Genomic DNA, 25,961 nt, shown 5'->3' with positions numbered 1-25,961 from the left:
CCTTTTTGATTCTTTGCAAACAGAAAAATCTAGCCTGGGAATCCCTTTGCAAAAAATGTATGTGCATCAGGCATCTAAAAAAGAGAATGCATAGCAGTACAACAACTTGCATTTAGGAGCAAGTGAAGGTTTTCAGAAAATGTATGGAATTTGGAAGTGAAAAACCTGCATGTGAATCCTATCACAGACCCTTACTAACTATGTGATTTGGGGCATGTAAACCTAACCTCTCTAACCTTGCATTCTCTTCTCTGTGGAATGAAAGTAATTATACATAACTCATACATACATAATGCACAGTTCATACATAACTGCTGAAAAGATTCCTGCAAAGTAATCCATAAAATTTTAAAAGATATTATTATTAACACTATTGGTATTGCTGCTGCACTAAAAAAGCCTACCTCTGATTTGAGAGAACAACCTTCAATCTTACTCCCTTAGGGCACACTTTTATTCTGGGTGTTTACCCTATGTCAGGCCTTACATGTTTTAAGCTTCACATATATTATTAGCTCATTCCTAGCAACAATCCAAGAAGGTAGATGCTGTCTTTAGCATCTACCTTCTATAGTTGAGGCCAAAAAGTGAAGCACTATACCTGTGGCTATCAGCTAATAAGTGACTGAACTTAGGCAGTGCCTTTCCAGAATCCATCCTCCTGAGCACCGTATCAGTAAAGACTCACTTTGTAGTATGTAATAGAAACTCAAAATAACACTGATTTAAATTAAATAGAGGTGTACTTCCCTTTTATGTAAAAGCACAGAGGCTGGTAGTTCAGGACTAAAGCAGAGGCTCTGTGCCATACAGTGCTCAGGGTCCCAGAAGTCCTAACATGTTGTCTCATTCCCAACATCTAAAACAGATGCTAGAGCTTCAGTTGCTACCTCTGCTTTCCAAGCAGCAGGATGGAGGAAAGCGTAGGATAGAACAGGGATAAAACACATGCCAGTTGTTTATTGTGGACTGTTCCTGGGTGTGGCCATATGACATTTCTGCTTACAACCCATTGATCATAACAGCAAGAGGGCTAGGAAATATCATCATTATTCTGGGTGGTTTTGTGACCCGTTGAAACTGGAGTGTTTGATTACTGAAAGAAGGGGAGAGGCAGTCAAGGGCTAGTGGATGTATGGAAGAGGAGTGGGAGATGGAGCTGGAGAGGTGGGCAGGGGCTGGGTGATGAGAACTTACCAAGACCCTACAATTCACCCCTCTAATCTTTGGGTTCATCTCCCATTTTAGCAGGTGCCAAGGGAAGGCAAGGATGTCCCTTGAAAACCACCAGTTATGGCCATTGACTGGACCTCCGAAGCCTTGTAATAGGCATTCCCAGAATACAATGCAAGTGTTCACCTTGGTGGTGGACTTGAGGCTGGTTCCTGTATGAGACCCATTAACTCATTAGGTTAAAACGGGGATAGGTGGCTTCTGATTCATGTCTCCAAAGAGTCCAGAAGGAGGAGGTGGGGTGGGAGGACACCAGCACAGACTATAGGCACTGAGTGGCCTTTGGCTGGCTTCTCTGATCCTCCAGAGAGAACCTAGATGCCACATGCTGGAAAGTGACTTCATGGTTTCTGAAGACATTTCCCATATGCTGTTTCTCCGGGAACACATAATGAGACGGTGGTAGGGTGTGTCTGCTCCTTATTTTGCCAATGAGGAAAGGAAGTCAGAGTCTCCCTGCGATATTCAGTAGGATGAGGTGAGATCTTAGAATCTGTTTTTTCACAAGAGTGCCAGGTGATTCTTAGGTTCAAGTAACTCTGAGAAACATCACACTCAGGGTGCTGAGTGATACTGGAGGGTCACGTCTCGGGAGGGTGGCAGATGAATCAGGAGACCATAAACTCCACGATTACTTTCAGGTGTGTCTTTCATCATTACTGCTGCATCTTTAGCTGGCACATTGTAGGTACTCAATAAATATTTGATGAAAGGATGAATGAAGACAAGGTTAGGTATGGAGACTTCTTGCATACTACTTCCCCCCAGTGTCCTGGAGTAATCCTAGAATAAGCTCACATTTTTACATGCTTAGTGCTGACAAGGCAGGAAATACATACTATTGAAACCTCCATTTAGAGACAGTAACCGAAGTTAAATGACTTGCCCAAGGTTACACAGATAGTAAGTACTAGAACCAGCATTCAGACTCAGGCTCGTAAATATCATACTCTCTTGTTTCTCTCATAGAGAATAACTATTCCATGTCAGTAGATTTACCGTAGCTCAGACCATTTCCCACGAAACAGAAAAAGTCTATTCTGTAGATATTTAATGTAACAGTTAACCTAATACACAGATGTGCGTCCTGTCACTCGACACCAATGTTATAGAAAAGTTCCACTCAGCTCCATAGCCTATTTGCTCATATTGAAGTGCCAAACTAGATTGCTGGAGAGGAATGTATATTGACCTTGAATGTTTACTTTACTCATGAACACACATCTGTTTTTGTTAATGGGGATGAGGGCAATCAGAGTGAGCTCTCAGAAGCAGACATTCTTGAGTGGAATTCTCTCCCAGTCTGTGAAGTTTTATCATCCCTCAGGCTAGAGAGCAGGTTGTCAGTTTAGACAGTGGCCTGTTGAACCCAGAAGCTTCTGGACTCTTCTGTTCTTTCAAAAGAGGCCTTGTTTCTTCAGGGCCCTTAGCTGAAGTTGAATCTTAAAGGAGATGTGAGATTTTGTAGAGTAACTACATCAAAAGGACCCCAAGCAGACTTGGAACAGTAAAACGGCTCTGTGGGGGTCCCATCTAAAAACTCCTCTCTTTTCCAGCAACGAATTCAAAGCACAGGAGCTGACCTTTCTGATCTGCCTTCTCAGGGTCCCTTCCCCCTCACTGCTCCTTTGCCAACTTTTGTATCCACTGCCTCAGCTCTAGCATGTGTGGGGGAGGGGAGGTTGCCCATATTGGGAATGGTTTTCATTTCCTTCCTTCACTGGCATTCCTTTATAGAAGACATAACACACAGATTGCACAGGCAAATGTTGCCTTGTAACGTGTTTGGCATTAGCAGCCTTCGTGTGTTTTCTTGCAAGTTCTCCATTTGTCTTAGATGCAGGGCAGCTGGCCCTTATACTGACCCCTATAACACGGGCACATAGGCTGATGGGTAGTCCGTTAGTGGGTTTTATAGGGACTTGGCTTTTTCACTCAGCTGCCTTACCTAAAAGAAGGTTGGAAGACAGGACTATACGCTCCTTAGAGGCAAGCAATGTGACTGGGTTTGGGATCCACCCCACCACCCCAAGTGATGAGAACAGTTGACTGACTGAAGCTATATCCCCTGACATTTGGTAGAAAGTGCAGCTTTTTCAAAGAGCAGCGTATGAAAAAACAGTGGAGCTGGGAGGTGTGAATACAGAGGGTCTTGGTAGTAAGTCTGTTCATGAAGCAGTATTCATAGTCTGATTTTGTATTTCTTTTCTAACTCAATAAAAATGTGATTTTTTTCTTGGTTACAGAAGAAATATGATGACTTATGGTTCAATAATTCCATGTGTGATTTCTTAGACTCTTGACATTTATATCACGCTCCGAATAGTTACACTGCTTGTCTTCTGAGACATCTGCTCATTCCACTGGGAAAAGCATTTTGCAGTACATGTAACCTCTGGTCATCCCAGCCACCTCCCTTCCCCTCCCATCCCCCACATGCCACATTTAAGCTTTCTCAAATGATAACTTTGCCAAATCAAGGGAACTAGAGGTCTGCATCTTGCCTTCCTGTGGTGCCGACAGAACATGATATTGGGCAAACAACAGGTGGTTAAAAATTTGAGCAGGAGGGGCCCTGCACCGACTCTAATGCCCTCGAGGTAGATGGACCTGAATAAGACATGTCTAAGTGTGAGAACTGGACACTACTTCAAGGCCGTGGGAACCCAGATGGACTTATCTAAGAGAGGGAAAGGAAACTGGGAAAGATATCTGGTATCGAGCTTCCGGCCAATTTAGTCCTGTGGGGCACTCAGGCTGGATTTAATTCAATATAGAAAAATAAGGAAATACTATCATATACACTGAGTGTTATGTAAGAATTTTTAACTGTTAACAATAGTTGAAAGAAAAAGTCAACCTCAATTTGCAAAGAAATTAAAATTTAAATGAGATTTTTTTCCCCTGTTAGATTAGTAAAGATGCTTTTAAAAGCTCACGCTCGATGGTGAGTAAGGGTGCAGTGAAATGAGAACACTTACATACTTTCATTAGATATATAAATTGGTGCAATCCTTTTGTCTCATAATTTGGTAATTATTAAGAGGTTTAAATTTTGACCCAGTAATTCTTCTTCCACCAATTGATTATAATTAAATAATCAGAAATGTGGATAAATATTTATACACAAAGATATTCATGGTAGTGTTGTTTATAGTTGTAGTAAATGTGATGTAACACATTGGGTAGCAGTGCGATTCTAACAATAAGAAAATGGTTAAATAAATGACGGCACATCCTTATGATTTAATATCGAGGTAGTCATTTAGACTTAAAAAAAAAAATCATGGCTCCCTCCCAGATGAAATTAGATGTAGATGTGTGTATAAGCCAGCTCTTGCTGCATATCAAACTGCCCCAAAATTTAGTGGCTTAAGACAACACTCGAAATCTGTGGATTGGCTGAACAGTTCTGGTCTGGGCTGGCTGGAGCTGGATGGTTGAGAATGGCCTTGCTTACATATCTGGGATGGCTGTAATAGCTGGGACAGCATGGTCTCTCTCTCCACATGGTCTGTCACCCTCTAGGTCAATCTTGGGCTGTTCTAAAAGCACTAGGAGAGATCAAGCCCTAACGCACAAGCATATTTTAAGCCTCTGCTCATGTTACATTTGCTAATGTACTATTAGCTAAAGTAAGTCACATGGCTAAGCCCAGAGTCAAGGGGTGGAGAAACAGACTCAATTCTTGATTGGAGGATCTGCAAAATATTGTGGCCATTTAAAAAAAAATATATCACACCATGAGACTTGCTTTGGCTAACAAAATGTGAAAGCCTTGGGAGCAGAAGCTTTAAGAGCCATTGCATGTTCCCCTCTATTCTCCTTTCCTTCCTATACAATAGCCAGATACATTTGAGATGGTAGCTGCTCTGTCTGCCTCTGTTCCAGAGAGATCAAGATGAGCAGAGTCTCCATGTCAACCTGCATTGGACATGTGGCTTGAATAAGAAATAAACTTTTGTGACTCGAAGCCAGGCAACAAAGTTGAGGGTTTTTTTATTGCTACAAAATCTGGTCTATCCAAACTAATATGAAAATTGGGCAGGCATTAAAGTGACATTTTAAAAGAATGATTATTTATATGGGAAAGAGTTCATTATATATTATAATTCTATATAAACCAGTAGCCTATAAAGCTGGTATATATTCTGTAATCCTAAATTTGTCAAAACAAGCAAGCACACAGACATATATCCTGGAAGGAAATATATCAGAATGTTAACAGTGAGATTACAGGTAATTTTGATTTTCTTCTTTCCTCTCTACATTTTCTAAATTATCTATAATGAGTTTATATTATCATGGTGGAATATATTATTCTTTCCAATCACTACCCACCCCTCCCTGTCCATTGTCAGGTGATCCACTGTGCCTCCTATGGGAGGATTTTATGTCCTTACCTCATTTGATTTGGTTTTGGTCATGTGACATGCTTTGGCCAATGAAATGTGAGTAAATATGGCATTTACCATGTTGCAGCAGAAGGTCTATGACTCATCTTGAGTTTTGGCCAGTTCTCTTGCTCTTTCCCAGACATGTCCTATGTAGAGGCTGGGTCCTGAAATCAGAAGACAGAACAAGCCCAGGGTATAAGGTAATAGAAAATATATATCTTCTCTGCTCCCAGCTCCTATCCCAGAGCTCCTAAAACCCTTGTAATTCCCTTAGTGATAAAAGCACTAGGAGTATCTTTTGTTCTAATATTTGGTCTTTGACCCAGGTTCCTGACACTGAGCTCCTAAATTCCTTGGAATTTCCTGGGTAATAGCAATGTATTTTGCTCTAATGAGGTGACTCTTGGTGGGGGGGCTGATCACCAGAAAGACCAAGTCATGATTAGAAGCTTGGGATTTTCAACCCTCCCCTCCACTCTCCAGAGAAGCGAGAGGAGCTGGAAATGGAGTTAATCATTGATTATACCTATGTGATGAAGCCTCCATAATAATCCTAAAAGTACAGGGTTTGGAGAGCTTCTGGGTTGGTGAACACGTGGAGGTGCTGGGACAGTGGCAGAGAGGGCGGTGAAGCTCCGAGTCCCTTCCCCATACCTTGCCCTATGCATCTCTTCCATCTGGATGTTCATATGTATCCTTTATCATATCCTTTTAGAATAAACTGGTAAACAGTAAGGGAGCTGCTTTCCTGAGTTCTGTGAGTTGCTCTAGCACATTAATTGAGCCCGAGGAGGGGGTGGAGGGAATACCTGATCTATGGATGATTGGTCAGCAGCACAGGTGACAACCCGGACTTTTGACTGGCATCCGAAGTGGTGGGGGGAAGGGGTTGTTTTGCGGGACTGAGCCCTTAACCTATAGGATCTGACACTATTTCCAGGAAGACAGTGTCAGAATTGAGTTGAACTGTGGGACATCCAGCTGGTGTTGTAGAACCAGTGGTGCAGGAACACCCCGACCCTCACATCTGGTGTCAAAAGTGTTGTGAGTGTGGCTGTGGTATGATAGTAAAGGGGAGACACACAAGAGGAAGAGTGAGCTTTTCCTACAGGGCCTGGTGAAAGCCACAGCCCACCTCAGCCTCCAGATAGCACGAGGAAGAAATAAACCACTGTTGTAATAAGTCACTGAGACTGAGGTGCAGGGTTTGTTAACAGAGCAAACCTTACAAGAAAATTCCTTGTTTTACTTTAAAAGACATACCTAAAAATATGGCCACCTGGGACTCTTAAGTCACCCAATTCTAAGTCCTGCCCATAAAGGATACTGCTGTCTTATTCCCACACCAGACTTTCTTCCTCCCTCCCTTTCAATTACAAGGTGGAATATTACAAAAGCAGGTTGTCCCGAAGTAAACTAGTTCACAGATTCAAAGGCTACCCCAGTCCTCTTATGACGGCTATATGACGGCTATATCCATTTTCGGGGGATGTAACTAGGCTTGTCATATCTTTGGACCCGAGGACAGGTAAAAAGGGAGTTCATCTCTTCCTCAGTAAGAAATACTTTAGCCCTGGTAGAGAGTATGGCATGATTCACAAATCACCAACCAGCACTGAATCCTCATCATTCCAAATTAAAATAGAATTGTTTCATCCAAAACCTGCCCGGGGATGTCCGTAAGCCACATATAGAGGGGTTGATCATTTACACACAATATACTCATTTATTCAAAGAAAGTGTGGCTTTCTCAGCTTTCTATAAATGATATAATCTTCCTTATGAGCCCAGCCTGCTGAGTCACAAGAAAACTCATGTTTAAGTATCTCAGCATCCCCTCCCTGTCTTCTCCAGAATGCCTGGAAGTAACAAGCGTTTGCTTATTGTGTCGCTGTGGAGGTGGGCAGGTGAAAACTCGGATCCCATGCTGCTCCTTGCATCTTCACTGTCTTTGAAGAATGATTTCCCTATGTACCTAGTCATTCCTCCCTCTGCTAGCACCTTCTGCAGACAGCTGGGGATAGAATACTCCAGGTCTGCTGTTTCTCCATTCGTCAGGGCCTGGAGTCCTCCTAGTTAATTTGCCTCATCTCAGCTCTCTGGGGTTGTGTGTCTCTTTGAAGAATGGCTGGGATTTCCATGTGATTGCCAGCTCAGGTGGTCTGCCCTGCAGTCCCCACACTTTGGTCACCCTCTGCTGAGCTTGCCAGCAGCACCATCGACTACCTTCTGTGCCTTTCACTGGACCCTGGGGGGTACTTCTTGATAATCTCCATGCCAGATGGGAACTGGGGACAGCTGGGCTTAGCCATGTCCCATGTGGCAGCCCAGATTGGTAGAGGGGGGACTCTGTTTCATTCCAATTGCTGGCCTTATGCAGAAGAGAAGGATGTGAGCTAGACTTCCGCCCTTGGCCTTGCGTGAAGGTCATGGAAGGAAGTGGGCCACAGCCCAAGGATTGGAAGTGAGGGTTCAGTGGGCTCCTCGAACTGAAGGAAGATTCGCTTCTGCTTCTCCAAGAGCCATGCTTGGGCCATGTTTGGGAGCATATTTCCCATCTGTTTTTCATTCCCCCAGCATAGAATGTGGGAGGCCAGGATCACACAACATTCCCTTCTCATTCCCGGGATGCCGCTAAACTCCCTTCCTTGAATTTTTTGTTCCCATCCATGCCGAATTACTTGAATGGCTCCCAGCACACACCATGCTATTTCATACTTCTGAGCCTTTGCCCGTGCTGTGTTCTCTGCCTAGATTGCCCTTCCAACACCCACTTTTACTCAGTCTCCAAGACACTGCACAGGACTTTTCGTCCAAGATGCTCACTTGCCCCTTGGCAAGGTGCACGATGAACTTTTTCAAAGAGATCTGTTGTGTGTGTCTTTATCACAAGAATCTAAGGTGCTGAGGGGATGACGTCTCATCTGAGGCATCTTTATTTTTCTGAGGCACAGAAAAAATGTTCAGTAAATGTTGGTTTAAAAAATTAAGCTTTGGGCTTCCCTGGTCGCACAGTGGTTAACAATCCACCTGCCAATGCAAGGGACACGGGTTCGATCCCTGGTCTGGGAAGATCCCACATGCCGTGGCGCAACTAAGCCCCTGCACCACAACTACTGAGCCTGTGCTCTAGAGCCCGTGAGCCACAACTACTGAAGCGCGCATGCCCTAGAGCCTGTGCTCCTCAACAAGATAAGCCACCGCCATAAGAAGCCCGCGCACTGCAACGACAAGTAGCCCCCGCTCACCACAACTAGAGAAAGCCCACGTGCAGCAACAAAGACCCAATGCAGCCAAAACAAACAGATAAATAAATACATTTTAAAAAATAAAAATTAAACCTTTAGTAAAGAAGACACTGTATCTCTCTGTATTTCTTACAACTGCATGTGAATCTACAATTATCTCAAAAACAAAACAAAACAACCCAAACCTTAATGAACAGGGCCAGTTATTCTCTAAAGCTCCCTAGTTACCCCTGGGAGAAGATCAGTCTGAAGGAAGTCCAAGGGCTTTATGAAGTTGTCATTTCCAAATGGGGGATGGATGCTACAAACTATTTAGTAGTCAGGTGCCCTGTACCCCACTTGCCCTCAGACCTATCAAGTCCTGAAGGGCTTTGAGTTGAGCACATACAAATTATACCTATTATAAAAAGGAGCCCTTTCAGGTAGGTGAATTAGGAAAAGTGGTCTCCTCTAGGCTTTGTAGGTAGACAGTGTCTGTGTGAGGAACCAAAGTATGGCATCCCGCCCTCGGGTACTTGCACCCACACAGACTGAATGAGGAGTAAAGGCTAGATTTCACCACCATCCTTCCCCTCAGCCCTGCACTCGTGTGTAAGGCCTCACCTGAACGCAGCGGCCCCCGCCTGAGTATTTGCCATCTCACTTCAAAGGGCTGACAGCTATGTTTCTACCCACTTGCTTATGTTGAAACATTCCTTGTGTGTGTAGCAAAAACTTAATTTTTTTGTTAATTTTCTTAAATGAGTCAATGTAAGTAAAGAGTGTGTGGTTCATTCTTCACAAAAATTAGTTCATTCTCCACAAACATCTCCTCCTTTGGGGTTTGTTCCTAGGGGAAGTTTTTGTCAGATACACTCTTTTTTCCCCTGGAGAGTGAAAATAAGGGTCCCCCTCTACACGCAGCCCTCCAGGACTTTGATAATCAGGCAGAAGTACACATTTTCACTAAGACTGTAATCTGCTGCCTGGAGCGGGGGTGCAATTACGGCCTGTCAGAGTCCCCTCTTGCCTTATGTGTCTGTAAGTGTATTTGCATCTGTTATCGCCTTTGATTTCTTTTTCACAATGCTGTGAGCTCCTTGTGTGTTCCTCACACCTGCATGCTGTCGTGCCAAAGTGGCACAGACACACATTTTACTGGTGACACGCAGCAAGAAGCAAAGCATGGTTTCCTGAGGAAGCCTCCATGAAGAGAGGCAGGAGAATGCATTGGTACCCTGGGCTGCCACCATCCGACAGAGAGAAGTGTGCTTGATCGACCAAAGCTGAGTGCACACTGGAAAGGGCTTCAGGGGAAGCAGCCCACTCTGTACTGCTCGACGGATTTATAGGAAAAGCATGGCAGAGAAGATCTGGTGTAGTATGTAATATTGGGCATTTCCTGGTTGAGGAAACAGTCTTGTTCAAAGGCAGAGCCTCCAGAGCTCAGCCCCTGGCATGAGGCTGTTCTTCCCTCAAGTGAACACAGACCCTCTCAGCCAGCCTCTTGCCAAACTACCGCAAGCGAGGCTGGGGTTGTCTCTCCTGGCACCAAGTAGGTAATTGGGCACTCAGTAAGCGTTGAATGAATAGAACTATTATTGTTAGGAGGAAACTCGTGTTGATTTCATCTAAATTTGCTCTCCTCCCACATGCTAGCTATGGCAAGGCCCCTTAGGGGTAGATGGTGAGCTGGGCAGGGTTGGGGATTTTCTGTGCCTGCCCACTTCACAGGGAAGGGAGTGGGCCAATTAGCTACAGTGGGTTATTTCTGCAGCTAGATCCCTAGAATGAAAAACAAATTAACGTCTTTTTCTTGCTGGGTAGAAGACAGCCTCTGGAGAGACACAGGTGCAGAGCAACTAGGTGGCACAGTTTTCTGCTCTGCATCATAGCTTGGGCAGAGCAGCCCCTACTATGCCCAGGAGAACCTTGTGACCATTCTGGGAGAGGTCTAGTGAGGTACGGCAATAACGTTGTCTCGACCAAAACATCGGGGCACGTGGCAGCCATATGGAAACTGTTCAGTGCTCCTTTGGAGATAAATGAAGGGGGAAAACCCACCAGGATCCATCAGAAAGATGAGTTTCTTATGAGCCCTAAGGCCCCAGCATCCCCAGAAGTTCCAGACCTGCTACTCTGGGCTCAACATGGAGCAGGAAGGGGCTCTGAGGGGGGCAGTGCGTGGGAAGAGCCCACACCACAGAATGGCAGGCTCCCACAGCTGCAGTGACTGCTGGCAGGCCTCAGGGGTGACGGGAGGGGTTGCATCTTTTGAGGTCAGAGATGGCAGGGTTCAGTGTGAGGGATTCTTGCCGCAGCAGGCTGGCAAACACACTCCTGGGGAGGAAGGAGCTGCATTTTCTTCCATGAGCAGCAGGAGGCACTGCAGCTTGAGAAGGAAGACGATGTGGTTCTGAGCATTGGGCAAGCCTTTTTTTTCTCCCTTAAACTTAAGAGACTCCTAGGGTGGGATGGATCTGTGACCCCCCCTCCCCCCCAGCGATGGTTGGACCCATGGACTTGCCACGACCTTCTCTGCTGAGGGACAATATGGTCCACTTACGGCTACTACTACCACCACTGGGACTTCCCTGGTGGCGCAGTGGTTAAGAATCCACCTGCCAATGCAGGGGACAGAGGTTTGAGCCCTGGTCTGGGAAGATCCCACATGCCATGGAGCAACTAAGCCCATGCACCACAACTACTGAGCCTGCGCTCTAGAGCCCACGTGCCGCAGCTACTGAGCCCATGTGCCCCAACTGCTGCGCCGTGACAAGAGAAGACACTGCAATAAGAAGCCCATGCACTGCAACGAAGAGTAGCCCTCGCTCACCGCAACTAGGGAAAGCCTGCGTGGAGCAGCAAAGACCCAACACAGCCAAAAATAGAAAAATAACATAAAATAAATAAACTTATACTACCACCACCGCTACTCATGGTTCTTAGCCAGGCACTATGTAAAAGCTGTACAAGGACTTTTCCACTTGACCCTCAAAATAACTCTGTGAGGTAAGTACCACTGCAATTTAGGACTCTGAAGCTTAGTAAGGCCACAAAAATTGTTCAAAATAAAACAGCTTGGGTGGTACAGCCTGGATCCGAACACAGACCATAAGCTTCACCATTAGTCTGTTTTGCATGTGCCTCAAATGTCTCAACAGACAGTAATCTATGCAGCCAAGATATCTTCCTTCAGAAAGTGCCATGTGGCAGGAGTTGCATTTATCCTGTTCATCACTGTGGTCCCAATGCCTAGGCCAGTGCTTGGCCCACAGTCAGTACTAGATATGTATTTGTGGAATGAAAACAGGGATATGGATGTAGCAGGAAACCAGCAGTCTGTCCTGAGACTCTTTCCTAAAGTGAGCTAGGAATCATATTCCTATATCAGGTCAAGGGAAGGAAGCCGTGGACCATCAGGCTATTAATGCTTTTAGTATTTCAGATTCAAAAAAAGCATTGTTTTATGGTCAAAATGAATTATCCTGACATTCTATCATATCTTATCAGACTCTTCTTTATTCAAAATGTTGTTGGTACTATTACTTAATAAACTGGAGCAAGCAATAAATTCCACTGGTCTACAGAGACTGTGGTTGGGTTCCCAGTACCAAAATGATTTTGATTATTGAGTTGGCATGTACCCCTAAACATTCCTAAATCAGTGGTTGGCAGTGGCAAGATTCTGAGAGAAAAAGAAAAAGAACAGTGCACGCGTGCGTGTGCGCGCAGACACACACACACACACACGCACACATCCAGCAGCTTCAAAGCATCTTACACATTAATGGATTCCTTATGGAGTACATGGCTGTAATTGTGAAAGAGGACAAAGAACTAGAAATAACCTTATTTCTTTAAACAAAAAATTTTTTTTAATATTCCTTTGAAAAGTCAATTTTTCTGAAGAGAGTAGGAAAAAAAACCATTCCACATAATGGAACTCTTAAAAATGTGCGTCGGCGACACAATAGGAAACCAGAATAAATGTAGGCAAGGCAACCACATGAAGCCAAACACAGAGTGAGTTCATCTGTGCTATAACAGTGGATGGAGATGGAGAAAACAACCAGGGGGAGGGAGAATGCCAACTCATAGTAAGAAGGCCCGGGGTGGGGGCAGGGGTGCAGTAGGGAGAGGAACATTCTAGAATTCAAAACAACAGACTATTCCAATCATATTCTTAAACTCTGTATAATGAAACCTGTTTATATTATCCTTAAATTAATTGTTCGATGTTCACATTTCAGTGTCCTGGCCAGTGACCCACCAGCAATTTCCTTGTTCATAACATTTTCTTTTCTTGGTCCCTTGAAAAAAATAGCGAATGAATTTCTCATTTTGTAAAGCTGCTCTGAAATGTTTCCTTACGTCATGGGGACTGGGAGGTCATCTTGGGACACTGGATGTAATGGGGGGCACTTGGGCCGGGGACCAGGAGGTTTTCTGACTGTGAGGCAACTTCTGATCCCATTAGCTGATGGTTGACTGACATTTTGGAACAAGATTTTGTGAGAGACTGGGGGAAGGAAAAGAAGGAGCATGGGAAGGAGGCACTTAAAAGACTGAACAGGCAGGAATGAGCTGAGTGCTCCCAGATTCGAGGAGGATTTTATTATTGGACACAGATCTGTGGTGAGCTTTTAGCCAGGATCTCAGAGGCCCGGTCTGAGGGGCCTCATATAGGTTTTCTTATCAGCATTTTGCTGACCTCACCAAGTAAACTGTCTCTGTGAGAAAAGACAAGTTAACTTCTCATTTAAAAATTAAGCAGCGAAAGGAGCAGCAGCTACTCAGGGAAAGATTTTTTGTGGCAATGGGAGAAGTACAAGAGAGCAAACCCAACTCCAAGAAAATACTGAAGCCTCTCCTGTGTCGTGTTTGGCAAGTTCCCAAATAGAGGCAATTTTTGGACTCAGAACCCATTGCCTGAAATCCTGGCTGAGTCCCTAGGAGGAAAAAGGCGCTGTAACACATCCGTGTGGCTGACAGGTCTTGGTGCTCCAGCCGGGTGTCAGGCCTGAGCCTCTGAGGTGGGAGAGCCGAGTTCAGGACATTGGACCACCAGAGACCTCCTGGCCCCACGTAATATCAATCAGCGAGAGCTCTCCCAGAGATCTCCGTCTCAATGCAAAGACCCAGCTCCACCCAACAGCCAGCAAGCTCCAGTGCTGGACGCCCCATGCCAAACAACTAACAAGACAGGAACACAACCCCACCCATTAGCGGAGAGGCTGCCTAAAATCATACTAAGTTCACAGACACCCCCAAACACACCACCGGATGCAGCCCTGCCCACCAGAAAGACAAGATCCAGTCCCACCCACTAGAATATAGGCACCAGTCCCCTCCACCAGGAAGCCTACACAAGCCACTGAACCAACCTCATCCACTGGGGGCAGACACCAAAAACAACGGGAACTACGAACCTGCAGCCTACCACAAACGAAGTAAGTTAAAAAAAATGAGAAGACAGAGAAAAACACAGCAGATGAAGGAGCAAGGTAAAAACCACCAGACCAAACAAGTGAAGAGGAAATAGGCAGCCTACGTGAAAAAGACTTCAGAGTAATGGTAGTAAAGATGATCCAATATCTTGGAAATAGAATGGGGAAAATACAAGAAACATTTAACAAGGACTTAGAAGAACTAAAGAGCAAACAAACAATGATGAACAACACAAAAAATGAAATTAAAAATTCTCTAGAAGGAATCAATAGCAGAATAACTGAGGAAGAAGAATGGATAAGTGACCTGGAAGATAAAATAGTGGAAATAACTACCACAGAGCAGAATAAAGAGAAAAGAATGAAAAGAATTGAGGACAGTCTCAGAGGCTTCTGGGACAACATTAAATGCAGCAACATTCGAATTATAGGGGTCCCAGAGAAGAAGAGAAAAAGAAAGGGTTTGAGGAAACATTTGAAGAGATTATACTTGAAAACTTCCCTAACATGGGAAAGGAAATAGTCAATCAAGTCCAGGAAGCACAGAGAGTCCCATACAGGATAAATCCAAGGAGAAACACACCAAGACATATATTAATCAAACTATCAAAAATCAAATACAAAGAAAAAATATTAAAAGCAGCAAGGGAAAAGCAACAAATAACATACAAGGAAAGCCCTATAAGGTTAACAGCTGATCTTTCAGCAGAAACTTTACAAGCCAAAAGGGAGTGGCAGGACATATTTAAAGTGATGAAAGGGAAAAACCTACAACCAAGATTATTCTGCCCTGCAAGGATCTCATTCAGATTCGATGGAGAAATTAAAACCTTTACAGACAAGCAGAAGTTAAGAGAATTCAGCCCCACCAAACCAGCTTTACAATAAATAATAAAGGAACTTCTCTAGGCAGGAAACACAGGAGGAGGAAAAGACCTACAAAAACAAACCCCAAACAAGAAAATGGTAATAGGAACATACATATTGACAATTACCTTAAATGTAAATGGATTAAATGCTCCAACCAAAAGACACAGACTGGCTAAATGGATACAAAAACAAAACCCATATATGTGTTGTATACAAGAGACCCACTTCAGACCTAGGGACACATACAGACTGAAAGTGAGGGGATGGAAAAAGATATTCCATGCATATGGAAGTCAGAAGAAAGCTGGAGTAGCAATTCTCATATCAGACAAAGTAGACTTTAAAATAAAGACTATAACAAGACACAAAGAAGGACACTACATAATAATCAAGGGATCAATCCAAGAAGATATAACAATTGTAAATATTTATGCACCCAACATAGGAGCACCTCAATACATAAGGTGAATGCTAACAGTCATAAAAGGGGAAATCGACAGTAACACAATCATAGTAGGGGACTTTAACACCCCACTTTCACTAATGGACAGATCATTCAAAATGAAAATAAATAAGGAAACACAAGCTTTAAATGATACATTAAGCAAGATGGACTTAATTGATATTTATAGGATATTCCATCCAAAAACAACAGAATACACTTTCTTCTCAAGTGCTCATGGAACATTCTCCAGCATAGATCATATCTTGGGTCACCAACCAAGCCTTGGTAAATTTAAGAAAAATGAAATCATATCAAGTATGTTTTCTGACTACAATGCTATGAGACTAGCATTTCAGGATCAACTAGCATCAATTACAGGAAAAAAAACTGTAAAAAATACGAACACATGGAGGCTAAACAATAAGCAAGAGATTACTGAAGAAATCAATGAGGAAATCAAAAAATACCTAGAAACAAATGACAATGAAAACACGATGACCGAAAACCTATGGGATGCAGCAAAAGCAGTTTAAGAGGGAAGTTTATAGCAATACAATCCTACCTCAAGAAACAAGAAACATCTCAAATAAACAACCTAACCTTACACCTAAAGCAATTAGAGAAAGAAGAACAAAAAAACCCCAAAGTTAGCAGAAGGAAAGAAATCACAAAGATCAGATCAGAAATAAATGAAAAAGAAATAAAGGAAATAATAGTAAAGATCAATAAAACTAAAAGCTGGTTCTTTGAGAAGACAAACAAAATTGATAAACCATTAGTCAGACTCATCAAAAAAAAAAGAAGACTCAAATCAACAGAATTAGAAATGATAAAGAAGTAACAAGTGAAAAAAAAAAAAAAAGAAGTAACAAGTGACACTGCAGAAATACAAAGGATCATGAGAGATTACTACAATCAACTCTATGCCAATAAAATAGACAACCTGGAAGAAATGGACAAATTCTTAGAAAAGCACAATGTTCTGAGACTGAACCAGGAAGAAATAGAAAATATAAACAGACCAATCACAAGCACTGAAATTGAAACTGTGATTAAAAATCTTCCACCAAAAAAAAGTCCAGCACTAGATGGCTTCACAGGCGAATTCTATCAAACATTTAGAAAACAGCTAACACTTATCCTTCTCAAACTCTTCCAAAATATAGCAGAGGGAGCAACACTCCCAAACTCATTCTGAGGCCACCATCACCCTGATACCAAAACCAGACAAAGATGACACAAAAAAAGAAAACTACAGCCCAATATCACTGATGAACATACATGCAAAAATCCTCAACAAAATACTAGCAAACAGAATCCAGCAGCACATTAAAAGGATCATACACCATGATCAAGTAGGGTTTATCCCAGGAATGCAAAGATTCTTCAATATATGCAAATCAATCAATGTGATACACCATATTAACAAAATTGAAGGATAAAAACCATATGATCATCTCAATAGATGCAGAAAACCCTTTAAACAAAATTCAACACCAATTTATGATAAAAATTCTCCAGAAAGTAGGCATAGAGGGAACCTACCTCAACATAATAAAGGCCATATATGACAAACCCACAGCCAACATCATTCTCAATGGTGAAAAACTGAAACCATTTCCTCTAAGATCAGGCACAAAATAAGTTTGCCCACTCTCACCACTATTATTCAACATAGTTTTGGAAGTTTTAGCCACAGCAACCAGAGAACAAAAAAAAAAAAAAATAAAAGGAATCCAAATCAGAAAAGAAGAAGTAAAACTGTCACTGTCTGCAGATGACATGATACTATCTATACATAGAGAATCCTAAAGCTGCTACCAGAAAACTACTAGAGCTAATCAATGAGTTCGGTAAAGTAGCAGGATACAAAATTAATGCACAGAACTCTCCTGCATTCCTATACACTAATGATGAAAAATCTGAAAGAGAAATTAAGGAAACACTCCCACTTACCACTGCAACAAAAAGAATAAAATACCTAGGATTAAGCCTACCTAGGGAGACAAAAGACCTGTATGCAGAAAACTATAAGACACTGATGAAAGAAATTAAAGATGATACCAAGAGATGGAGAGATATACCATGTCATTGGATTGGAAGAATCAACAGTGTGAAAATGACTTTACTATCCAAAGCAATCTACAGATCCAATGCAATCCCTATCAAAGTACCAATGGCATTTTTCACAGAACTAGAACAAAAAATTTCACAATTGGTATGGAACCACAAAAGACCCCGAATAGCCAAAGCAATCTTGAGAAAGAAAAACAGAGCTGGAGGAATCAGGCTCCCTCACTTCAGGCTATACTACAAAGCTACAGTAATCGAGACAGTATGGTACTGGCAAAAAATAGAATTATAGATCAATGGAACACGATAGAAATCCCAGAGATAAACCCACACACATATGGTCACCTTATCTTTGATAAAGGAGGCAGGAATATACAATGGAGAAAAGACAGCCTCTTCAATAAGTGGTGCTGGGAAAACTGGACAGCTACGTGTAAAAGAATGAAATTAGAACAGTCCCTAACACCATACACAAAAATAAACTCAAAATGGATTAAAGACCTAAACGTAAGGCCAGACACTATAAAACTCTTAGAGGAAAACATAGGCAGAACACTCTATGACATAAATCACAGCAAGATACTTTTTGACCCACCTCCTGGAAAAATGGGAATAAAAACAAAAATAAACAAATGGGAGCTAATGAAACTTAAAAGCTTTTGCACAGCAAAGGAAACCATAAACAAGACGAAAAGACAACCCTCAGAATGGGAGAAAATATTTGTACACGAAGCAACTGACAAAGGATTAATCTCTAAAATATACAAGCAGCTTATGAAGCTCAATATCAAAAAAACAAACAACCCAATCCAAAAATGGGCAGAAGACCTAAATAGACATTTCTCCAAAGAAGACATACAGATTGCCAACAAACACATGAAAGAATGCTCAATATCACTAATCATTAGAGAAATGCAAATCAAAACTACAGTGAGGTATCACCTCATACCAGTCAGAATGGCCATCATCAAAAAACCTACAGACAATAAATGCTGGAGACGGTGTGGAGAAAAGGGAACCCTCTTGCAGTGTTGGTGGGAATGTAAATTGATGCAGCCACTATGGAGAACAGTATGGACGTTCCTTAAAAAACTAAAAATAGAACTACCATATGAGCCAGGAATCCCATTACTGGGCATATACCCTGAGAAAACCATAATTCAAAAAGAGTCATGTACCACAATGTTCATTGCAGCACTATTTACAATAGCCAGGACATGGAAACAACCTAAGTGTCCATCAACAGATGAATGGATAAAGAAGATGTGGCACATATACACAATGGAATATTACTCAGCCATAAAAAGAAACAAAATTGAGTTATTTGTAGTGAGGTGGATGGACATAGAGGCTGTCATACAGAGTGAAGTAAGTCAGAAAGAGAAAAATACTGTATGCTAACACATATATATGGAATCTAAAAAAAAATGGTTCTAATGAACTTAGGCGCAGGACAGGAATAAATACGCAGATGTAGAGAATGGATTACAAGACGTGGGGAGCAGGAAGGGTAAGCTGGGACAAAACGAGAGAGAGGCATGTACATATATACACTATGAAATGTAAAACAGATAGGTAGTAGGAAGCAGCTGCATAGCTCAGGGAGATCAGCTCGGTGCTTTGTGACCACCTAGCAGCATGGCATAGGGAGGGTGTGAGGGAGACGCAAGAGGGAGGGGATATGGGGATATATGTATACATATAGCTGATTCACTTTGTTATACAGCAGAAACTAACATAACATTTTAAAGCAATTATACTCCAATAAAGATGTTTAAAAAATTAAGCATTAATGTATACAGGCATAATGGGGCAGCCCTTCCTAGAGGGTTAAAGGTGATATTTTAGAAAAAAAATAAAAGGAAGTACAATTTTACATGCCTGGAAGTTGTTTCTCAGAGATATGACATAAGGTAAAAATAACTAGTATCATGAAAGATTTATCTAGATTTCTTGATGGTAGGTTTGTAATAATTTATTACCGGAAGTACAGGACTTTGGGGGTTGTTTTTAAATTTTCATCAATATTCCTACCAGAAGCAGAATATTGGTTGTATTGAATAGAGTCTGACTGAATGTTTAATTTCTCATTGAAAAAAATAATTATATTTTGAAAGATCTCAGGAAGTCCCTCTGTCCAAGATCTGTAGGAGGGTTAAAAAAAAAGAATGGGCTTTGCAGTCAGACAGTACACTTTGAAGCCCAGTTGTACTCCTCTTTGGTCACTCCCAGCTGTGGAACCTTGGGTAAATTACTTAACCTCTCTGAACCTCCACTGAACGGTATAAAGGGTAAAAACATGTGCCTAACAAGGTTTCTGTGACGAGCCAGTGCGATCATATATGTAAAAACCTAGTGTGCAGCCTGGCACATAGTAGGTTACCAATAAATATTAGTACCATTTATTTTCTATATCTTCCTTTTCTCTCCTGCTCCACCACCTCCTGCACTCTGATTCTTGAAATCTTTTAACCAGTGACAGAGCCTCTCCTTGCATGTTTAAAAACAGGGAATTCCCTGGCATTCCAGTGGTTAGGACTCATCCCTGGTCAGGGAACTAAGATCCTGCAAGCCATGTGGTGCAGCAAATAAATAAATAAAATAATGTAGTAATTAGAACATAACATAAATAGATAGCATAACATCACTAAGCACTTTACCATACATTTCATCTTGTTTGATTCTTAAACCAATCCTATGAAATAGGTACTATTATTGACTCCATTTCATAGGGGAAGAAACCAAATCTAGGTTTGGGTTAGATACTATTTCAATGATCTACTGCTATATAACAAACTACCCCAAAACTTAGTGGCTTGAAGCAACAACTATTTTATTATATCTCATGATTCTGAGTTGATTGGGCTCAGCTGGGCAGTTCTTCTGCTCCATGTGATGTTGTCTGCCTATGTCCATATGCATTTATCTGGAGGCTCGACTAGGCTAGAACATCCAAATGGTTTGCTCACAGGGCTGGCAATTGGTGCTGGATGTCAGCTGGGAGCAGAGCTGGGACTGCTCACCAGAGTACATCCATGCTCCTCCATTGCCTCTCCTGGGATGGCAGCTGGACTCCAAGAAGGAGCACTGCAAGAGGAAAAAAATTGAACCTTCCAGTTTGCTTAAGGCCTGGCCTCAGAAGTCTCAGAATGTTACTTCTGCTATGATCTGTTGGTCAAAGCAGTTACAGGCCCAGCAAGATTTAAGAGAAGGGGAAACAAGTTTCACCTCTCAAGGGAGGAGTGTGGCAGGGAGGGAAGAGGTTGATGACAGCCTTGATTGGAGACTATCTGCCACAAATAGTTTGCCCAAAGTCACAGAGCTAGTGGGTGATAGAGTTAACATTCCACATACTCAACCACTAGGTCATACACATACGATTAAATGCCAAAGTCTGTGGAAAACACAGTAAGTGCAATATAATCTCAGAGGAGAGATCAGTACAAAATTAAGAACTCTAAAGACCCTAAACTGAAAAAAGTACCCCTTTTTGTGCCCCTCCTCCCCACGTAATGCAGAATAAATGTTATTTCTTGAAATGTCACAAAGGTTGCATATGCTAAAATAAATTCTTTCTAGATTTTCCATTTCAAAATTCTGGATACATTCACTGAATCTGAGGTTTTCTGTGTGTGTGTGTGTGTGTGTGTGTGTGTGTGTGTGTGTGTGTTAAGGTGGGGGGTGAGAACCCTGACTTACAACTGCTCTGTGCACATACTCAGCCTGCCTGTTGGGTAACTCATGCCTTTGTGGGAGAGGTCACAGAGGCCTCAAGTTGGCAGGGGAAGCTCCAGGGAGAAGCAGAATTTGGCCTGGCTCTGAACTCTGATTAGGACTTTTTTTGGCTGCGTAGCGTCTTCGTTGCTGCACGCGACCTTTTTCTAGTTGTGGTGAGCAGGGGCTACTCTTCGTTGTGGTGCACGGGCTTCTCATTGCGGTGGCTTCTCTTGTTGTGGAGCACGGGCTCTAGAGCACAGGCTCAGTAGTTGTAGATCACGGGCTCTAGAGCGCACGCTCAGTAGTTGTGGCACATGGGCTTCAGTAGTTGTGGCATGCGGGCTGTAGAGCACAGGCTCAGTAGTTTTGGAGCCCAGGCTTAGTTGCTCCGTGGCATGTGGGATCTTCCCAGACCAGGGATCGAACCCGAGTCCCCTGCACTGGCAGGTGGATTCTTAACCACTGTGCCACCAGGAAAGTCCGGTGATTAGGATCTGAATAAGAGGAACAGAAGGAGAAAGAAGAGGAAGGGAAAATATGAACAAGACATGAAGCTGGGAATGGACAGCGAGTAGTAGCTAGGGAGATGGAGGAAGGGACCAGGCTGAAGTAAAAGGGTCTGGATTTGGAAATGGGAGGGCTGATTAGTAATCTGCTTGATGACTGGAGCTAAATTGGCTCCCCATCTTCAGAAGTATCCCAAAGTAGCACTGAGAACCAGATTACAAAGAATGAAGATCTACATGAAACCCAGGTCCAGCTGTGTAAACTCTGTTTTAGCCTTGGCCTTGCTGAAGGCAGATGCCTGGAGAGCCCTGTTGGGGGCTGGGTAGGAAGGATACTGCTTGAGGATCTTCCTAATGGCTGATCCGGGAATATCCGGGCTTACACCACTCTTACTAGCTTCATTTGGAAAGGGATTGACAAGCATAAAGCAAACCCAGACATCATAACCCTTCTTATAGCACTTTCCAGAGAGTTTATTAACCTAAATCTCTCTTATATTACCTATCTATCAGGACTTCCTGGTAAAGGCAAGGACTTGGGGATTTTGAGTCATTCTGAGCAAACACCATCTTCACATTATTTTCCTGCTAAGGTGGCTTCTATCACTTTCATTTGCAAAACCTTTTCTCCTTCTTCATATTTGAAAGAAACCCAGTATGACCTTTGTAATTTTTTTCATGTAAATTACAAATATTTAGAATCCCTGTCAAAGGAATGAAATAAAAGCAGATGTTTTTCGCTTACGCTGGCCCCAAGTAATAGCACATTAGAAAACAGAGAGTATTTTCGAGCCTCGTTAAAAAATATTTCAAGAAAATAAACATTTGTTGAATGCAAACAAGAAGAGGATATGGCATTTTTTAATATGAATGTAGAATTCAGAGCTAAGGAGTCTAAGGCCCAGAGAGACTCAGTGACTTGTGTAAGGTCACAGAGTGAGTTTACAGCCAAGTCAGGATCTGACCTCAGTCCTCTCAAGTCCAGCCTGGTGTGCTTTCTATACTCTATGCGGTAGATTGGTTGCAAAGATGGCCCAGATACTTCATGCCTCCCTGTATCAACATCTTTGCAATTATAACTTAGCAGGTTGTCTCATCGCCTCTGGAATCTGGGCTGCCCTTGTTACTTGCTTTGGTCAATATCACATGTCGTGCAATGGTAGGATGTGGTGGAAGTGATGGTGCGCCACTTTGGAGCCTTGGTCTCAAGAGTTCTTACGTGTTTCCACTTATTCTATTGGAATCTTATTATCACCATAAGGACAAGCCTAGACTAGCCTGTTAGAGAATGAAAAGTCACAGGGGAAGATCCCAGATACTCCAGCTAAAGTCAGACTAGCCAACAACCAGTCAACCAGGACATATGACAGAACATAGCCTAAGCATCAGAGCTCACAGGTGATCATGAATGAGCCTAGCTGAGACCAGAAAAACTACCCAGCTGACTCATTAGCAATAATACATACTTATTTTTTAAGCAGAATCGAGCAAACCTTTTTTTTTTAAAAGGGCTAGATAGTGAATATTATAAGTTAATGAGGCATATGCTCTGTGGTACCTCCCCTCTGTTTACTGTAGTACAAAAAACAGATAAACACATAAGGCAGATAATATGTAAATGAACAGATACAGCCATGTCTAAATAAAACTACATTTACAAAGACAGGCATCTGGCCCACAGGTTGTAGTTTGCAGACCCCTGATTATAAGCCACTGACTTTGGGATGATTTGTTATACAGCAAGAGCTAGCTGATACACTGATTCTGACTTGATATCCCAAACAAAGAAAAGCACCAAACTAACTGCCAAAGAACTTACTTGCAAAGATAAAAGGGAGGAGCAGAAGGGAAATGTCTCCATTTTCTTGAAGTTCACACTTTAACTACCTGTAAAGTCTGTCACAATTTTTCTCATTTGCAGATTGTGTACTGCTGTCAGATAACTGCTATTTCAGTCCTTACAAATAGGGTTTCATGAGGATAGCCAAACTGCTGGGGGACAAAATGGAACCTATTCTGGTTGCAGACTCAGTTTGTAAGCTTCTGATTCTGGATTCCAATCCCAACTGAAACAGAGTTCAGAGACGCCTGGAGAGATTTCAAAGCCATATTTGTCAGCCTCTGCCTATTTCTCCTCATTCTCACCGTCTCTACAGCATTTGGTGCTTCTGACCACACCCTCCTTGAAATCATCTCCTCCTTTGGCTCCCATCATGCCTCTAGCTCATTTATTTCATCTCTGGTCTATCAGCAGGAACTCCCTATTCAGAGTTGTTCTTTTTACATTTCGGTCCTGAGCCACTTTTTCTTTCTGTTCTACACTACTGGGTCTGAGCTGGGGATAGGTATCAGAATTCCCCATGGAACCTATTTAAAACTTGGAAGCATAATGGCCATAATTTGAAAAAGTTCCTCAGGTGACTTGGGTGGACATTCCTGTAGCAGTTAGTATTTTTCAAAGATAATCCCCAATATTTCCCATCTGACATGCCCTTCCACAGTGTGACTGTGCTGTTTTCCCCATCAAGAGGTAGAATCTATTTCTCAACCTCTTGAATGTGGTTAGGTCCTGTAAAATGTAATAGAAGTAACACTGCCAGTTCTGGGCATGGCCCTTTACTGACCTGGTAGCCTTAACTCCTGCCTCTTGTAAGAAATGTGATTAGATATCCTGAGACCACCATGACAGGAGAAACCCAAGCCATATGGAGCAGCTCAAAGTATAAGACCCCATGTGTAGAACACTGAGGCACTCTGTGTAAATAAGGAACCATCTTGAAAGTGGATCCTCTAGGCCCAGCCACTACAGCTAAAACCATGTGGAACAAAACTATCTAGCCTAGTCCTTCCCAGATTCCTGACCTACAAAATCATCAGCAAAATAAATGATTGTGTTAAACCATTAAGTTTGGGGGTAGTTGTTACTCAATAAGAGGTAAATCAGCCAAATCCCCCTCTTCCCATGCATACACACAACCCTGTTAAGAACTATTGCCCTAGGACTTCCCTGGTGGTGTAGTGGTTAAGAATTCGCCTGTCAATGCAGGGGACATGGGTTCGAGCCCTGGTCCAGGAAGGTCCCACATGCCGCGGAGCAACTAAGCCCGTGGGCCACAACTACTGAGCCCGTGCTCTAGAGGCCATGAGCCACAACTACTCAGCCTGTGAGCCACAACTACTAAAGCCTGTGTGCCTAGAGCCCGTACTCTGTAACAAGAGAAGCCACCACAATGAGAAGCCCGTGCACTGCAATGAAGAGTAGCCCCTGCTCGCTGCAACTAGAGAAATCCTGTGCACAGCAACGAAGACGCAACGCAGCCAAAAATAAATAAATAAATAATTTGTATTAAAAAGAAAATCACTTCTATAATACCTGCTGTATGCCAGGCAATGAATAAAGACCATAAACACAAAGGCGTGTTATCAGGTCTGTCTTGAGTGGCTTAAAGTTATGGTAGACAGACATATAACAAGATGTATGCTACAAAAGACTTTCACCTCTATCCTTACTTTATTCTTCTCCATTTTAGAGTTGGTTGAAAAAAAAAGAAAAAAATAGATAAAAAGGGAATTCCCTGGCGGGACTTGGCATTCTCACTGTTGGGGCCCCCAGTTCGATTCCTGGCCCAGGGATTAAGATCCCACAAGCCACGCAGCAGAGCCAAAAAAAAAAAAGGAAAAAGAAAAAGAAGAAAGAGTTGGTTGACAGTTCTATTTCAGTACAAAATTCTTAGGGGCCAAGGTCATGTCTTATTTATCATAGCCCACAATTAGCACTTGGCTTTGCTCCATATATTCTTGGATAATGGTTATTAGATTTTATCAGATGTACTAGTTATAAAAAGAGCAACCATTTATTGGCCCTTTACATGGAACACTGCTAACATCATGATGTTGGATGGGAAGTACACATGTAGAGCTGTGGCAAAGACTGCTGTGAGTTCACTTTACCCCAGTTCCTTTTCTTACTGGGCACTCAGCTAGACTGCTTTTTCCTAGCCTTCCCTGCAGTTAGGTGTGACCCATATGACTGAATTCTGGCC

The 25,961-nt window shown here is 42.5% G+C and overlaps 1 long non-coding RNA gene across 1 annotated transcript in view; it reads right to left on the bottom strand.

The window, feature by feature from the left end:
* The window catches only part of LOC115852941 (uncharacterized), a 99,640-nt gene that overhangs the window by 47,368 nt on the left and 26,311 nt on the right, over positions 1-25,961 (bottom strand). Inside the window, exon 3 of the long non-coding RNA XR_009565400.1 lies at positions 5,706-5,794. This is a non-coding gene — a long non-coding RNA (uncharacterized lncRNA). The remainder of the gene's footprint in view (positions 1-5,705; positions 5,795-25,961) is intronic.

Source organism: Globicephala melas, chromosome 10 (genome assembly GCF_963455315.2).
Source record: "Globicephala melas chromosome 10, mGloMel1.2, whole genome shotgun sequence".
NCBI lineage: Eukaryota > Metazoa > Chordata > Mammalia > Artiodactyla > Delphinidae > Globicephala > Globicephala melas.
Note: the sequence above shows the minus strand (reverse complement) of the source record. Positions and strands in the feature narration are given on the sequence as shown.